The 15,837-nt window shown below is 35.8% G+C and overlaps 1 pseudogene; it reads right to left on the reverse strand.

The window, feature by feature from the left end:
- Positions 1 to 220: 220 nt before the first annotated feature.
- Positions 221 to 326, reverse strand: LOC137838941 (small nucleolar RNA R71; annotated as a pseudogene).
- Positions 327 to 15,837: the final 15,511 nt, after the last annotated feature.

Consider the following 15,837-nt stretch of genomic DNA (forward strand, 5'->3'; position numbering starts at 1 on the left):
GAGGATCCCCATACACATTTGGCTACCTTTTATGAATTGGTGGGAACTATGGGTTTTCAGTCAGGTGATTTGGAGAGTGTGTATATGCGTCTATTTCCCTTTTCTTTGGCAGGGAAAGTGAAGTAGTGGCTTAAATCACATCATAATCAGAGCCTAACCAGATGGAAGGATGTGGAGGAAAAATTTCTACAGAGATTTTTTCCAATTTCTCGTTACATTAAAGCTAAGTCTGAAATTTATATGTTCAAACAAGAAGTAGAGGAATCTTTATGGGAGACATGGGAGAGATTCAAGATGATGTTGAGAAAATGCCCAAATCATGGGTTTGAAGAAATTGTTCAACTAAGCAAATTTATTAATGGTCTTAGGTCTGATACGAAGATGCTCCTAGATGCAGCAGCAGCTGGCACAATGATGGTTGTTGATGTAGAACAAGCAATGAGAATTATTGATGCTTTGGCCACAACTGATTATCAAGCTCAGCATGATAGACAAGGTCATCAAAAGAGAGGATTATTGGAATTGAATACTGCAGATGCATTGTTGGGTCAAAATAAGATACTGACACAATAAATTGAGAAACTGACTGCATAGATGGCAAACTACCCGAAAAGTTGCATGCGGTTCACTCATCCCAAAGTCGGAATATACCTATCAGGTGTGATTTTTGTGGAGGTAATCATCCTAATGGTCACTGTTCTTATAAGTCCAACTCACCTGAAGCTGAAGTAAATTATATGGGAAATCAGAGAAGGCAAGGTGATTTTTCCAAAAATTATTCTCCAAATTGGAAAAATAATCAAAATCAAAATTTTGGATGGAAACAAGATTATAGTTCATCCAACAAGCAAGGGCCTTTCAAACAGCAACATCAATCTAATTATCCATCCATCCCTGACAAAATGAGTAAAGTTGAAGATGCTTTATCAAAGATTGTGAGATCGCAGAAAAATAGCACGACCACGATTAGGAGTATTGAGATCTAGATGGGACAAATGACCAAACAAATTGCACAAATTGTAGAGGGACCAATTGGCCAATTCTCAGCCAACACCACAACCAACCCTAAGGAGCATTGTAATAAAATCACTACCGAAAGTGATAAAAAAATTAAAAGAAGGAGATGGTGAGATGGTGAATGTTGAGGAAGAAAAAGGAGAAAATAGAAAAGAGGGAGATTAATATGAAGTTGTAGAGAGTGGAGTTTCAAAAGAATTATCCCATTCTTTTATGCCCATAAAAGAAGAAAAGAAAGGATCTTTTTTTGATAAATTGCTTCCAAAAAAATTATTTGGCAGGATGACTGGAGAAAAAAATATTCTTTGAAGGAATTAGAAGGATGATGTGTTGCTTTGAAGAAAAGGAGATAGAGTCGGAAGCTAGAAGCAATTTTTTGAAGCTAAAAGACTTGTGCAAGAAGTTCAAGGATCCAAGGAGTTTTAATATTCTTGTGTTAATAATGCCTTATTGGATTTAAGGTCAAGTATAAATTTGATATCACTAACCATGTTAAAACAAATAGGTGACTTAGAAGTTAAACCCACCATGATGCAATTATAATTGGCTGACAGAACTGGGAAACAACCTTATGGTGTGGTAGAAGATGTTCTTATCAAGGTAGACAAGTTCGTATTGTTGATCAAGAGTGATCAAATGCTTTGAAGAATCCAAATCCAATATGTTTGATGAAATGTTGGTGTTGCTATTGTTTCTGGGTGGAATGTGAGTAGAACAGAATGTGATCCACTCCTTTGTTGAATCTAAAATTGATGTGATTTAAAACCTTTTTGAAATCAAGTGTTTTTCCAACTAAGTGAAAAACAACCTGTTGTTTTGCCGAATCAACCGGTTGTTTTACTCTTAGGAGTTTTGAAAAGGTTGAAAACTATTTTAGTTTGGTTGACTTAACTGTCAAGCCAAAGAATCGGTTGCTTCGTGGTTTCAACCGATTGTTTCTTTGAAAATCCTAACAGAATTCAGTTTTGAATGTTGAATCTGGTTTAAATGTTTTTCAACTAAATACGCTCCTTCATTAATTGCTTTTAAACAAAAATATAAATGGTTTGTTTATGTTTTTAAACAAAAAGAAGAGAAACAATTTTGAGTTTTTCAGTTGTGAAAAGATTGATTCTAAGATTTGAACATCCACCTCAAGCTTTGGGTTTTCAAAGAGAGTGGAATAGGATTGCAATTGTATTGATTTCAGTTTGTACTGTGAACAAGTGCAATCTTTTCTAAACCTACTGTATTTCTGGTGTTGTGTTGCCAAGGAGTGTTGTGTGTTCTTGAGGTGGTCAAGATCAATACTCTTGGTGTGTTTTGCCAAAGGTAGTGTGTTTCTTGAAGGGTTCAAGGTCACTACTTTGGTGGTTTGTGTTTTGTAATCTGGTTTGATTGCTTAGTGGATTACCCAGTGGTATTCTGGGGACTGGATGTAGCTCTTGGCTTAAGAGTGAACCAATATAAACTGTTGGTGTATCTCTCTCTTACTCTGAACTCATTTAAATTTTGTTTTAAGCTTTGCTGATATAAACAACCGATTGTTTCGAAGAAACAATCGATTGTTTTTCGTTTGCTTTTCTGTTTTATTGCTTAAATTCTTGGCAACCTTGATTCCTGTTCTGGATTCACACAAAGAATTTTGTTAAACCTGAAAAAGTTTTCAAAAACCTCTCTTAAACAATTCATCCCCCCTCTCGTTTAAAGCCATATATTCTAACAATTGGCATCAAGAGTTTGGTACTTGAAAAATATTCAAGTTTGATCCTAAAATCTTTTTTCTATGGTTGAAAAACTACCTTTTGAGGAGGGTGCTTCAATTAACAAACCACCTTTGTTTTGCGGTTTGAATTATAAGTATTGGAAAGCTAGAATGAAAATCTTTGTTGAATCTATTGATCAAGGAATTTGGGATGCAATTGAAAATGGCCCTTTCATTCCTAAAATTGAAAAGGATGGATCTTTTACTAAAACACCTTGGTCCCAATGGACTGATGAACAAAGTGAAAAGGGGGATTGCATTGCCAAGAATATCATAACATCTGCTGTGAACTCTAATGATTTTTTTCAGGATTTCGCAATGTGAATCAGCTAAAGAAATGTGGGACACTTTAGAAGTCATTCATGAAGGGACAAATGAGAATGAAGAGAAATTGTTTAGCCTGCTGTTTAAGAAACTCAGAAAGTTCTTAAAGAAAAGAATCAGCAAAAGGGACTCATCCAAAAGGTATGATAACAAAAACTCTACCAAGGTTAAAACTAACAATTATGCATACCTTGAATGTGGTGAGCAGGGACATACTAAAGCTAAATGTCTAAACAAAGAAAAGAAGAACTTCAAGAAACATGAGAAGAAAGGAAAATCAAGAAAATTATAGTCAATTCCTTCAAGAGACCCTAAACCCTAAACCCTTCAAGCACCTCTTCAAGTAAAGTTGAAAAAGCCAATCTCTGTTTGATGGCTAAAAAGGAAGATGATTCAAGCAGTGTAAGTTCTTGTGCCTCCTTAAATGCTGAAAATTATAGTCAATTCCTTCAAGAGAGAAACTCATGAAGATGCTAATCGATTGGCTATCTTGAACAACCATTTGAAAGGAATGAACAACTGGCTTGAAAACAGAGTCAAGGCATTGGAAGAAGAATTGGAAAATTCAAAAACAGATTTTGAAAATCTTTAAATGCTTTACAAAAACTCTTCTTGCAAGTGCGACTCTCTTGTTTGTGAAAATTGTGAATCTCTTGAAAAAAGGTTCACTACCTTGTAAAAATTGTGGATAAGCTTTCAAAAGGTAAATCAAACTTTGAGAGTGTCTTGGCATTTCAAAATAGTGTTTTTGGAAAATTTGGATTGGGTTTTAATCCACGAAACAAGTTTTCAAACTCCTTTTCAAAAGTGCCAGAAAAACAACCGATTGAAAAATCGAAACAATCGGTTGTTACATGTTTTTACTGCATGAAAATAGGACACTCACTTAGGTTCTGTAAAATTAGGAAATATTATGTTCCTAAAGGCATTATGAGATGGATTCCCAAAAATTCTGAAGTTCCCAGTGATGAATGTAAATGAAGAGGACCCACATTTGTAAGGGGACCAAATCTTTGCACTTGAACTTGCCTTTTGTAGGGAAAATTGATGGAAAACAAGCATCTGTGGTACCTGGATAGTGGTTGTTCAAAACACATAACTGGAGATAAATCTAAATTTGTGAACATCATCTTCAAACAAGAAGGGCATGTGACATATGGAGACAAAAACAAAGGAAGGATTCTTGGAAGAGGCTTTATAGGAGACAAGAGTATCTTGCTAATTCATGATGTCTTGTATGTGGAAGGACTAAAGCACAACCTGCTTAGCATTAGCCAACTGTGTGACAAAGGTTATCAAGTCATCTTCAAGCCAAACTCTTGTGAAATTTGTCTTCCCAATTTAAAGGAGGTAATGTTGATTGGTAAAAGAATAAACAATGTCTATCTCTTAGATATCTCTTCTCCTTGTTCCATTGATTGTCTTCTTTCTAAACATGGTGAATCTTGGTTATGGCATAGAAGAATAGCTCACATTCACATGAATCACTTAAACAAATTGATTTCAAAAGAACTTGTGATAGGGTTGCCCAAACTTAAGTTTGAGAAGGACCACATATGTGAAGCATGCCAAAAAGGGAAACAAGTTAAAAATTCTTTCAAACTTAAAAAGGTTGTTTCATCTTCCCCTTGAGCTGCTTCACATGAATTTGTTTGGCCCTTCAAGAACCATGAGTCTTGGTGGCAACTATTATGCTCTTGTTATTGTGGATGATTTTTCTAGGTACACATGGACACTCTTATCGGAATCAAAGAGTGAAGCTTTCTCTGCCTTCAAAAAGCTTACTAGAAGTTTACAGAACACAAGAAACAGCAGCATTGGTTCAATAATAAGTGATCATGGAGGGGAATTTCAAAATGAGAAATTCAGCAAATTCTGTGAGAAGACGGGGATCTAGCACAATTTTTCTGCACCAAGAACTCCTCAACGGAATGGAGTAGTGGAGAGAAATAACAGATCTCTTGAGGAGTTAGCAAGAACCATGCTAAGTGAATCCTCCCTACCCAAGTATTTTTGGGCTGATGCTGTTAGCACTTCTTGCTATGTCATGAATAGAGTGCTAATAAGGTCAATTTTGAAGAAAACACCCTATGAACTTTTCAATGGAAGGAAGTCAAACATTAGTAACCTAAAAGTGTTTGGATGCAGCTGTTTTGTTCTAAATAATGGGAAAGAAATTCTGGGAAAGTTTGATGAAAAAGCGAACAATGGCATTTTCATTGGCTATTCCTCTAATAGTCATGCTTATAGAGTCTACAACAAAAGGTTCATGATTATAGAAGAATCTGTTCATGCGATGTTTGATGAAGTTGATCACAAAGTCTTAAAACCCTTAAAGAAAAGCACTGAAGAGGATGAATAAAACATCATTATGCATAAGCTGGATTGTTGTCCAGAAAAACAACCGATTGATTCATCAAAATAACCGGTTGAAATTTTGCAGCAGGATGAGTTGCCTAAAGAATGGAGAATTTCAAGAGATATGTTAGTGGAGAACATCATTGGGCAGATAAAGGAGGGTGTTTCTACACGTAGTTCTATCTCAAACTTCTGCAGACACACTGCTTTTGTCTCTCAAGTTGAACCAAAGTCAATTAAAGAAGCTCTTAAAGATGAAAAATGCGTGGATGCAATGCATGGAGAGTTGAATCAGTTTGCTGGGAATGATGTGTGGTTTCTTGTTCCCAAGACAGATGAGATGAACATCATTGGATCTAAATGGGTCTTCAGGAATAAGTTAGATGAGGCTGGTGTGATTATTATAAACTGTTAGAATATATGGCCTTAAACGAGAGGGGGGTGAATTGTTTAAGAGGGGTTTTTGAAAACTTTTTTAGCTTGAACAAAATCCTCTGTGTGAATCCTTATCAGAATTTCAGTTAGCCAAGAATTTAAGCACAAAACAGCAAAGCACCAGAAAAACAATCGGTTGTTTCTGGGAAACAATCGGTGTTTATACCAGTAAAGTAATAACAACTGCATTTAAATGAGTTTAAGGGCAAAAAGAGATACACCAACGGTTTATACTGGTTCACTATTAAACCAAGAGCTACATCCAGTCCCCAGAAGCCACTGGGTAATCCACAAAGCAATCAAAACAGATTACACACAAACCACCAAAGTAGTGACCTTGAACCCTTCAAGAAACACACTCACTTTGACACAAAACACACCAAGAATGTTGATCTTGACCACCTCAAGAACACACAACACTCCTTGGCAATAACACCAAAATTACAGAAGATTCAAAAAGAATTACACTTATTTACAGAATAATCTGAAATCAATACAGATGCAATCTTATTCCACTCTTTCTTGAGAAAACCCAAAGCTTGATGTGAATGTTCAAAACTTGAAAGCAATCTTTCTCACAACTGAAAAACTCAAATCTGTTTCACTTATTTGTTTTAAAACATAAACAAACTTTTTATACTTTTCAAATATTGGTCAAAGCATTTAATGAAGGAGCGTATTCAGTTGGAAATCATTTAAAGCACATTCAACCACCAAAATAGAATTTTGTTAGGATTTTCAAAGAAACAATCGATTGAAACCACGAAACAATTGAATGTTTTGGTTTGACAGTAAGTCAACCAACCAAAACAGTTTTCAACCTTTTCAAAAACACCTAAGAGTAAAACAATCGGTTGTTTCGACAAAACATGTTGTTTTTCACTTGAGCTTTAGATTCAAAAAGGTTTTAAAACACATTAGCTTTAGATTCAACAACGAGTGGATTACAATTTTAAGCTACCCAGATCCTACCCCAAACACAACAGCAACTCCAGCCTGGCATCAAACACTTGGATTTGGATACTTCAAAGCACTTGATCACTCTTGATCAACAATCTCCCCCTATTTGATGAAGACAAATCCCTGGTTGCTTGTGTTGGACTTTGTTTGAATCTGAAGCAGTACCTGCAAAACAAAACTTATGCAATACAAGACATCTATAACAACAGGTTAGGATAACATATTTACTAAACGCTATATTAGACAAACAACCGGTTGTTTCCTTGATTTAATCGGTTGTTTTTGTCAGCAGAAGCAGAAAAACAGTTCCAATTTCAGAAATTAGAGAGATTTAACAGTTTGAAACATTTTATAAAGAGCAGGCAACACAAAACCCAACCAATTCTCCCCCTATTTGTCTTCACAAATAGACTTTAAGTATAAAAAACAATTTAAGAGAGATTTTGAGAGTCAAGAATGCCTAATTCATTTCTTAAGAAGTGATGATGAATCTCAATGTGCTTAGTTCTTGAGTGCTGAATCTGATTTTTGGTGAGATTTATAGCACTTATGTTGTCACAAAGCAAAGGAACCTTGCTGATCATCAATCCAAAATCTGCAAGTTGCTGTTTAAGCCAAAGTATTTGTGCACAGTAGCTCCCAGCAACAAAGTATTCAGCCTTTGCAGTAGAAAGAGCTACACAAGCTTGCTTCTTACTATGCCAAGAAATGAGACTTGATCCAAGAAGATAACAAGTGCCACTTGTGCTTTTTCTGTCCAGCTTACACCCTGCAAAATCAGAATCTGAATAACCAATTAAGTGTATAGGAGAGTGAGAAGGATACCATTGACCAACATTGGTTGTTCCTTTGAGATATTTAAGAATTCTCTTTCCAGCTTTGAAGTGAGATTCCTTTGGATTTGCTTAATATCTTGCACAAAGACATACGGCAAACATGATATCCGGTCTACTTGCTATGAGATTGAGTATGGAACCAATTAAACCTCTGTATTTTGTTTGATCTACCCTTTTTCCAGCAACATCTACATCCATATAACAACTTGAAGGCATAGGTGTGCTAGCTTCCTTGCAACTTTCCATTTCAAATTTCTTGAGAATTTCTTTGCAATATTTTGATTGGCATAGAAAAACTCCATCCTTTGTTTGCTTGACCTGCAATCCAAGAAAGAAAGAAAGCTCCCCCATCATAGACATCTCAAACTCACCTTGCATAGCAGCCACAAATTCTTCACACAAACTATCTTTGGTAGCACCAAAAATGATGTCCTCAACATAAATTTGAACCAAGATAATTTCAGAATTTGACTTCTTGATGAAAAGAGTTTTGTCAATCATTCATCTTTCATAACCATGAGATAAAAGGAAGTTGCTAAGCCTCTCATACCACTGCCTTGGAGCTTGCTTAAGCCCATACAAAGCCTTTTTCAACATAAAAACATGATTGGGATGTTGATGATCCTCAAAACCTGGTGGTTGCTCAACATACACTTCTTCATTGATAAAGCCATTAAGAAAAGCACTCTTCACATCCATTTGAAAGAGTTTGAATCCACTCATACAAGCAAAAGCCAATAACAACCTCACAGCTTCCAATCTTGCAACAGGAGCAAATGATTCACCATAGTCAATTCCTTCCTCTTCATTGTAGCCTTTGGGAACTAGCCTTGCCTTGTTTCTAGTAATTACTCCAGCTTCATCTAGCTTGTTTCTGAAAACCCATTTAGATCCAATGATGTTCATCTCATCTGTCTTAGGAACCAGAAACCACACATCATTCCTAGCAAACAGATTCAGCTCTTCATGCATAGCCTCCACCCATTTTTCATCTTTAAGAGCTTCTTCAATAGACTTTGGTTCCACTTGAGAGACAAAAGCAGTGTGCCTGCAGAAGTTTGAGATAGAGCTACGTGTAGAAACACCCTCCTTTATCTGCCCAATGATATTCTCCACTGAGACATCTCTTGGTATTCTCCACTCTTTAAGCAACTCACTCTGCTACAGAATTTCAATCGGTTGTTTTTCTGGACAGCAGTCCAGCTTCTGCAAAATGATGTTCTGCTCATCCTCTTCTGGGTTGTTCTTTGAGGATTGAATATTTTTGTGATCAACTTCATCAAACACCACATGAACAGATTCTTCTACAATCATGAGCCTCTTGTTGTAGACCTTATAGGCGTGACTATTTAAGGAATAGCCAATAAAGATGTCATGGTCAACTTTTTCATCAAACTTTCCCAAATTTTCTTTCCCATTATTCAGAACAAAACAGCTGCATCCAAACACTTTTAGGTGACTAATGTTTGGCTTCCTTCCATTGAAGAGTTCATAGGGAGTTTTCTTCAAGATTAGCCTTATTAGTACTTTATTCATCACATAGCAAGAAGTGCTAACAGCATCAACCCAAAAATACTTGGGTAGGGAGGATTCACTTAGCATGGTTCTTGCTAACTCTTCAAGAGATCTGTTCTTTCTTTCCACTACACCATTCTGTTGAGGAGTTCTTGGTGCTGAGAAGTTGTGCAAGATCCCTATCTTCTCACAGAATTTGCTGAATTTCTCATTTTGAAATTCCCCTCCATGATCACTCCTTATAAAACCAATGTTGTTGTTTTTTGTGTTTTGTAACCTTCTAACAAGCTTTTTGAAGGCAGACAAGGCATCACTCTTTGATTCCAAGAAGAGTGTCCTTGTTTACCTAGAGAAATCATCCACAATAACAAGAGCATAATAGTTGCCACCAAGACTCATGGTTCTTGAAGGTCCAAATAAATCCATGTGGAACAACTCAAGGGGTTTTAGAGATGAAACAACATTTTTAATTTTGAAGGAATTTTTAACTTGTTTCCCCTTTTGACATGCTTCACATATATGGTCCTTCTCAAACTTAAGCTTGGGCAACCCAATCTCAAGATATTTTGAGATTAATTTGTTTAAGTGATTCATGTGAATGTGAGCAATTCTTCTATGCCATAACCAATATTCATCATGCTTAGAAAGAAGATTACCAATAGAACAAGGAGATGAAATATCCAAGAGATAGACATTGTTGATTCTCTTACCAATCAACATTACCTCTTTTGAGTTAGGAAGGCAGATATCACAAGAGTTTTTCTTGAAGATTACTTGATAGCCTTTGTCACACAGTTGGCTAATGCTAAGCAAGTTGTGTTTTAGTCCCTCTACATACAAGACATCATGAATAAGCAAGATACTCTTGTATCCTATAAAGCCTCTTCCAAGAATTCTTCCTTTGTTGTTGTCTCCAAATGTTACATGGCCTTCTTGTTTGATGATGATGCTCACAAACTTAGATTTATCTCCTGTCATGTGTTTTGAGCAACCACTGTCCAGATACCACTGCTGCATGCTTTCCATCAATTTTCCTACAAAGGAAATTTTCAAGTACAAAGATTTGGTCCCCTTATAAATGTGGGTCCTTTTGATTTACATTCATCACTAGGAACTCCAGAATCTTTAGGAATCCATCTCATAATGCCTTTAGGAACAGAATTTTTCCTAATTTTACAGAATCTGACAGAATGACCTCTTTTCATGCAGTAGAAGCATGTAACAATCGGTTGTTTCGACAAAACAATCGGTTGTTTTTCTGGCAGTTTTGAAAATGACTTTGAAAACTTGTCTTGCTTGTTCTGTGGATTAAAACCTAATCCAGCTTTTCCAAAAACACAATTTTGAGATGCCAAGACATTCTCAAAGTTGGATTTACCCTTTGAAAGCTTATCCACAGTTCTTACAAGATAATGAACTTTCTTTTGAGGATTTTCACAATTTTCGCATACAAGAGAGTCACACTTGCAAGAAGAGTTTTTGTAAAGAATTTCAAGGTTTTCAAAATCAGTTTTGGAATTTTCCAACTCTCTTTCAAGTGCTTTAACTCTATTTTCAAGCCAGTTATTTAATCCTTTCAAACGTTTGTTTAAGAGAGCCAATCAGTTAGCTTCTTCATGAGTTTCTTGAAAAGCTTGAAGCAATTTATTGTAATTTTCAGCATTTGAAAAAGTAGAAGAACTTACCCTGCTTGCATCATCTTCCATTTTGGCCATGAAACATAGATTCATACCTTTTTTATTTTGCCTCCTTTTTCTTCTTGCTTGACTTCTTGTCTTTGCTTTCTTTATTTCAGTGATACTCTCATGAGTTGCTTTAAGTGTATCCCACAACTCCTAAGCAGATTCACATTCTGAGATCCTGAAATATTCTTTAGCATCCAAAGCAGAAGTTATTATATTCTTGGCAATGCAATCAAACTTGGCCTTCTCACATTCTTCATTAGTCCATTGGGACCAAGGATTTTTAATAAAAGATCCACTCTTTTTAATCTTAGGAATGAAAGGGCCATTTTCAATTGCATCCCAAATTCCTTCATCAATGGATTCAACAAAGATTTTTATTCTAGCTTCCCAATACTTATAATTGAAACCACAAAACAAAGGTGGTTTGTTAATTGAAGCACCCTCCTCAAAAGGTAGTTTTCCAGCCATAAAAAAAGTTTTAGGATCACACTTGAGTATTTTCAAGTACCAAGCTCTTGATGCCAATTGTTAGAATATATGGCCTTAAACGAGAGGGGGGTGAATTTTTTAAGAGGGGTTTTTGAAAACTTTTTCAACTTGAACAAAATCCTTTGTGTGAATCCAGATCAGAATTTCAGTTAGCCGAGAATTTAAGCACAAAACAGCAAAGCACCAAAAAAACAATCGGTTGTTTCTGCGAAACAATCGGTTGTTTATACCAATAAAGCAATAACAATTGAATTTAAATGAGTTTAAGGGAAGAAAGAGATACACCAACAGTTTATACTGGTTCACTCTTAAACCAAGAGCTACATCCAGTCCCCAGAAGCCACTGGGTAATCCACAAAGCAATCAAAACAGATTACACACAAACCACCAAAGTAGTGACCTTGAACCCTTCAAGAAACACACTCACTTTGGCACAAAACACACCAAGAATGTTGATCTTGACCACCTCAAGAACACACAACACTCCTTGATCACAAAGTCTTAAAACCCTTAAAGAAAAGCACTGAAGAGGATGAATAAAACATCATTATGCAGAAGCTGGATTGTTGTCCAGAAAAACAATCGATTGATTCATCGAAATAACCGGTTGAAATTTTGCAGCACGATGAGTTGTCTAAAGAATGGAGAATTTCAAGAGATATGTCAGTGGAGAACATCATTGGGCAGATAAAGGAGGGTGTTTCTACAAGTAGTTCTATCTCAAACTTCTGCAGACACACTGCTTTTGTCTCTCAAGTTGAACCAAAGTTAATTAAAGAAGCTCTTAAAGATGAAAAATGGGTGGATGCAATGTATGGAGAGCTGAATCAGTTTGCTGGGAATGATGTGTGGTTTCTTGTTCCCAAGACAGATGAGATGAACATCATTGGATCTAAATAGGTTTTCAGGAATAAGTTAGATGAGGCTGGTGTGATTACTATAAACTGTAAGAATATATGGCCTTAAACGAGAGGGGGGTGAATTGTTTAAGAGGGGTTTTTGAAAACTTTTTTAGCTTGAACAAAATCCTTTGTGTGAATCCTTATCAAAATTTCAGTTAGCCAAGAATTTAAGCACAAAACAGCAAAGCACCAGTAAAACAATCGGTTGTTTTTGGGAAACAATCGGTTGTTTATACCAGTAAAGCAATAACAACTGCATTTAAATGAGTTTAAGGGAAGAAAGAGATACACCAACAGTTTATACTAGTTCACTCTTAAACCAAGAGCTACATCCAGTCCCCAGAAGCCACTGGGTAATCCACAAAGCAATCAAAACAGATTACACACAAGCCACCAAAGTAGTGACCTTGAACCCTTCAAGAAACACACTCACTTTGGCACAAAACACACCAAGAATGTTGATCTTGACCACCTCAAGAACACACAACACTCCTTGTCAATAACACCAAAATTACAGAAGATTCAAAAAGAATTACACTTGTTTACAGAATAATCTGAAATCAATACAGATGCAATCTTATTTCACTCTTTCTTGAGAAAACCCAAATCTTGATGTGAATGTGCAAACCTTGAAAGGAATCTTTCTCACAACTGAAAAACTCAAATCTGTTTCACTTATTTGTTTTAAAACATAAACAAACTTTTTTATACTTTTCAAATATTGGTCAAAGCATTTAATGAAGAAGCGTATTCAGTTGGAAATCATTTAAAGCACATTCAACCACCAAAATAGAATTTTGTTAGGATTTTCAAAGAAACAATCGATTGAAACCACGAAATAATCGATTGTTTTGGTTTGACAGCAAGTCAACATGTTGTTTTTCACTTAGTTTGAAAAACACTTGAAATTCAAAAATGTTTTAAAACGCATTAGCTTTAGATTCAACAAATAATGGATTACACTTTTAAACTACCAAGGTCGTACCCCAAACACAACAGCAACTCCAGCCTTGCATCAAACACTTGTATTTGGATTCTTCAAAACACTTGATCACTCTTGATCAACAGAAACAAGGCCAGGCTAGTTGCCAAAGGTTATAATCAAGAAGAAGGAATTGATTATGGTGAAACCTTTGCTCCTGTTGCAAGATTAGAAGTTGTAAGGCTGCTGCTGGCTTTTGCTTGTATGAGTAGATTCAAACTACTTCAAATGGACGTGAGGAGTGCTTTTCTCAATGGAATTATCAATGAAGAAGTTTATGTTGAGCAACCACCGGGCTTTGAAGATCATCAACATCCCAATCATGTTTTTAAGCTGAAAAAGGCATTGTATGGGCTTAAGCAAGCTCCAAGGCAGTGGTATGAGAGGCTTAGTAACTTTCTTTTATCTCATGGCTATGAGAGAGGGATGATTGACAAAAACTCTTTTCATCAAGAAAGCAAATTCTGAAATTATTTTGGTCCAAATCTATGTTGATGACATCATTTTTTGTGCTACCAAAGATAGTTTATGTGAGGAGTTTGTAGCTACCATGCAAGGTGAGTTTGAAATGTCCATGATGGGAGAGCTTTCATTCTTTCTTGGACTGCAGGTTAAGCAATCAAAGGATGGAATTTTCCTACGCCAATCAAAGTATTGCAAAGAAATCCTCAAGAAATTTGAGATGGAAAGTTGGAAAGAAGCTAGCACACCTATGCCTTCAAGTTGCTACATGGATGCAGATGTTACTGGAAAAGGGGTAGATCAAACAAAATATAGAGATTTAATTGGTTCTTTACTCTATCTCACAATAAGTAGACCGGATATCATGTTAGTCGTGTGTCTTTGTGCAAGGTGTTAAGCAAATCCAAAGGAATCTCACCTCAAGGATGCAAAACGAATCTTCAAATATCTCAAAGGAACAACAAATGTTGGTCTATGGTATCCTTCTTACTCTCCTATACACTTAATTTGATATTCAGATTTTGGTTTTGCAGGGTGTAAGCTGGACCGAAAAAGCACAAGTGGCACTTGTCATCTTCTTGGATCAAGTCTCATTTCTTGACATAGTAAGAAACAAGCTTGTGTAGCTCTTTCTACTGCAGAAAACTAATTGATGTATGATCATAACCTGCTATAAGAGATGCTCTTGATTGCATAGCTTTTTGTTTTGCAGGTGCTGTTTCTGATTCAATCAAGATCAACACAAGGAATGTGATTCACTCCTTTGTTGAATCTAAAACTGATGTGATTTAAAACATTTTTTAAATCAAGTGTTTTTCCAACTAAGTTAAAAACAACCTGTTGTTTTTTCGAATCAACCGGTTGTTTTACTTTTAGGAGTTTTGAAAAGGTTGAAAACTGTTTTAGTTTGGTTGACTTAACTATCAAGCCAAACAATTTGTTGTTTCGTGGTTTCAACTGATTGTTTCTTTGAAAATCCTAATAGAATTTAGTTTTGAATGTTCAATCTGGTTTTAATTTTTTTCAAATGAATACACTCCTTCATTAATTGGTTTGACCAATCTTTGGAAAATATAAATGGCTTGTTTATGTTTTCAAACAAAAAGAAGAGAAACAATTTTGAGTTTTTCAGTTGTGAAAAGATTGATTATAAGATTTGAACATTCACATCAAGCTTTGGGTTTTCAAAAGAGAGTGGAATAGGATTGCAATTGTATTGATTTCAGTTTGTATTGTGAACAAGTGTAATCTTTTCTAAACCTACTGTATTTCTGGTGTTGTGTTGCTAAGGAGTGTTGTGTGTTCTTGAGGTGGTCAAGATCAATACTCTTGGTGTGTTTTGCCAAAGGTAGTGTGTTTCTTGAAGGGTTCAAGGTCACTACTTTGGTGGTTTGTGTTTTGTAATCTGGTTTGATTGCTTAGTGGATTACCCAGTGGTGTTTTGGGGACTGGATGTAGCTCTTAGCTTAAGAGTGAACCAGTATAAACTGTTGGTGTATCTCTCTCTCTTACTTTGAACTTATTTAAATTATGTTTTAAGCTTTGCTGATATAAACAACCGATTGTTTTTCTGTTCTTTGTTGTTTTATTGCTTAAATTGTTGGCAAACTTGATTCCTGTTCTGGATTCACAAAAAGAATTTTGTTAAACCTGAAAAAGTTTTCAAAATCCTCTCTTAAACAATTCACCCCCCCCCCCCTCTCGTTTAAGGCCATATATTCTAACACGTATTTCCAGTGGATTTTGTTATCTTGGACATGAAAGAAGACGAGGAGGTCCCTTTGATTCTCGGTAGACCTTTTATGAAGACCGCCAAAGTCATAGTGGATGTGGATAAAGGAGAACTTAAAGTAAGGTCTCAGGAGGACGAGATAAGATTTAATCATTTTGATGATGTGACTAACTGTATTGCAAATAAGGATGGGAGACAAGAGGAAATTTCAAAAGACGGTGAACAAATGGAGGGTTCAAAGCCAAAGGAGAAAGTTATACCTCGGAAAAAATTAAATATAAAAGAAGACCAAGATAATCAAGGGAAGTTAGTGGAGGAAGATTAATATCGACTAGGACAACATATCATGCTCAACATAGGGAGGGGGAAAAGAATAAAGAAGACTAAGAAATTGTG

This window comes from Phaseolus vulgaris, chromosome 4, assembly GCF_000499845.2.
Source record: "Phaseolus vulgaris cultivar G19833 chromosome 4, P. vulgaris v2.0, whole genome shotgun sequence".
Lineage (NCBI taxonomy): Eukaryota > Viridiplantae > Streptophyta > Magnoliopsida > Fabales > Fabaceae > Phaseolus > Phaseolus vulgaris.